General features: G+C 28.2%; 1 long non-coding RNA gene across 1 annotated transcript in view; it reads left to right on the forward strand.

Moving 5' to 3' along the window:
* The first annotated feature begins 1,156 nt into the window (after positions 1–1,156).
* Positions 1,157–2,972, forward strand: part of LOC132739754 (uncharacterized) — a 2,470-nt gene continuing 654 nt past the window's right edge. The window contains exons 1-3 of the long non-coding RNA XR_009627051.1: positions 1,157–2,044; positions 2,485–2,555; positions 2,880–2,972. The exon at positions 2,880–2,972 is cut by the window's right edge and continues 654 nt beyond it. This is a non-coding gene — a long non-coding RNA (uncharacterized LOC132739754). The remainder of the gene's footprint in view (positions 2,045–2,484; positions 2,556–2,879) is intronic.

The following is a 2,972-nucleotide window of genomic DNA, read 5'->3' on the forward strand; positions in this document are numbered from 1 at the left end:
ATTCTTATATTACTAATTACCTTAAAGACGTTTGTTTGAATTAGACAATTTTTATATCCAATGTTGACAAACAGATATTTATTCAGCAGTATATACATACCTTGATGATTTAATCATTTGTTCCGCTATTTCACATTAAAGTGCACACACGCGTAGCCAACCTTGATACATAAATTACTTCCCCTCAAAGGCAAAAAAACAAGTTATAGAATAATAATAAATTGATAGGTAAACATTTAAGCTAAAATGTGCAAATGATTATGTAGTTTTAATCTTCATCAATTCCTAAACACTTGTAAAATGCAAAATATGCATGACAGCGATTGTTTTCTTCTTTCGAAGGGGCAGAAATGTGTTTAATGATTTGATAATAGATATAAAGCATATTAGATACTTATTACCGGAAATCGAAGCGTTTAATAGACAGTTTTTCATAAATTAATGACAATAAAGTAGCAAAATGAAGACAAAGTAAGCAAGTATTATGTAGAACGTTCAAGTAAAACTAATAAAAATCTACTATAGCCTAAAAAACAAAGAAGCAAAAAGAAAATGTATAGAACTTATGAGGTCCAGATATGAATATTAAATTATATTCAATGAAACATTGATTACAAACTCAGCCTAAGTAAAACGAAATTTGGCACGAGAATTCACTGGAGAGATAAATTGGCACGAGAAATATGACACGAAGAATCCAGTGATTTACGGGGCGGACCAGGAACCGGAATCGCAAAATCTCCGTGTCATACTCCGTCATCACAAAGAAAAAAATATTCTTAGTATCACTATTTACTGGCGGAAAACTAAAAGAAAAATTCCGGCTGTAATTTTATTTGGAGCAGAATTTATACTTAAACATTTCATCTTGGACAGAATTTTCAACTTTGAAATTTTCTTGGGAAGGAATATGGTCTTCACTATGGGCGGAATTCTATACTTAAACATTTTTCTTGAACAGAATTTCACATATAAGATGTCTAAATCATAATTGTTAACTCTTTTTTTTGCACTTGCAGACATTGAAATTTTACCAACTGTACTTATTATTTTTGTTGAAGCAATTGATACTTGACCAATAATTACAGGTGTATTTTTAGAATAAATATGGTTATTTTTTAGACATTAAAATATATGCCTAAACAATGTTTTTAAATATTGTGGCAAATGATATATTGTCAGACTAATTTAGCAAATCTTTTTTGTACTGAAAAACAACTGTAATAATCTTAGTGTAGAACTTGAAAACATTCACCTCCAAAATGCTTAAGTTTATAAAAAGCAACATTGAAATAAGAATGCTGTTTAAATTTGAGTATCAGGACAGCCACAGGACAAGATAGTGTGCTTGCCATTTTAAACTCTAAGAAATCATGATTTTGTTATAAAAAAATAAACAAAAACAGTGCATGAAATAATCTCATATATTATGCCCTTTTAATCTATATAGAATTGATCAGCCAATATGCCCAATAATTGCTTTCATTTAGGTAAATAAATACTACAATATATATCCACTGAGATTTTACACTACACAGATCAGAGCTCTGATAAAACTCAACTGACCAGCAGTTTCCCACCATCTTAAACTCTTTGCATGACTAATTTACTCCACTGGTCATTCCAACAGATCAGGCTGTTCCATTGAATTATTTTGGGGAGAGATAACATTATAAATTTCATATGCAGAATTTGTCTAGGACATTGCAATTTTTTTTTTGTTCAGAAATATGTAATGATTTTTAAATTCTATATATATCTATTTGTTACTTGAATTTTTGTTACATTCAATGAATGGAGGTTGAGATGATGAGTAAATTAGCCCTGTTTTACATAATGATTGACCTGTCCATGCAGTTATACAGTTGTGAATTTTGAATTCTAAGATATCTGGGTCAGCAAAAAGAGTGCAAATAACAGAGGATGTACTTGATATTTTAACAATTTTGGAGATATACTTTTGTTTAAGATCTCAAAGTGTTTTAGTATTGGTATGATAAATAAGTGTGAAAACATGGGACAAGGAGATGAACAACATAATCAGGTAATAAACCTTTAGTTACATAATCATTAATTTAATGCTGAAACAAGTTTTATATCAAACTACATGTATCAATGGTAGCAAACTAAAATTTGTAACAAGAGGTCAATGTTGTTTTTATATTTTCAACTTCATACATTTGTTTTTTTCTGATAATTGTTTTAAATCTTTATTACATGTTTAATGACTGTAAAATATAAATTATTCAATGATTCTATATAATGATTGTGTGTATTGTATAAATTAATAGCATGTAGTAGATTCTTTTTCATTTCCTGGAAATTAAACAAATTAAGTCAATTTGATTAAATAGGAATAAATGGTACAAATTCAGAAGTTTTGTACAGCTGAACAGGGTCATCATAATCATTTATTATTTTACATGTATGTGTTGTGTTTCCAATGGAACAATCTAAAATTACATTTTACACTCATATTTTCAGACTGGGAGTTAAGTGCTGACTGTGAGATGCAAGGTGTTTCAATAAAGATGTGCAGTATTAATCCTGAAAAGGTATATTTTTAAATCTCAATACTTTACTATTCAACGTCTTTCCTTGAAAAAATACATAACCAGTAATAAATAGTGTCACAAATAAAGCAGTTAATTAATTAATTCTTATACAGAGCAATTCTTAAACACTTGTGCACTGAAATAAGATACTGCGTAAGCTTTAGTATTTTTGAATATTCATAAGCACTGTTAATATTTAATACTGTTGAAACATAAAATATGATATTATCAAAAAATATGAAATATAACTGCATATAATTATGCAATCAAACATAATTCATTACTACATTTTTGTTTAATTAATTATTAATTTTATTATTAAAGGTGAGCACAACCACAAGAAGTTCTTGGAAACACAGGCAGTGGACTTAAAACAGACATCAATTAAAGAAATAGTAATTTAAATAATCAGAAACA

The sequence above is a fragment of the Ruditapes philippinarum genome, unplaced genomic scaffold (genome assembly GCF_026571515.1).
Source record: "Ruditapes philippinarum isolate M1 unplaced genomic scaffold, ASM2657151v2 ctg1252_1_1_1_1, whole genome shotgun sequence".
In the NCBI taxonomy this organism is placed as follows: domain Eukaryota; kingdom Metazoa; phylum Mollusca; class Bivalvia; order Venerida; family Veneridae; genus Ruditapes; species Ruditapes philippinarum.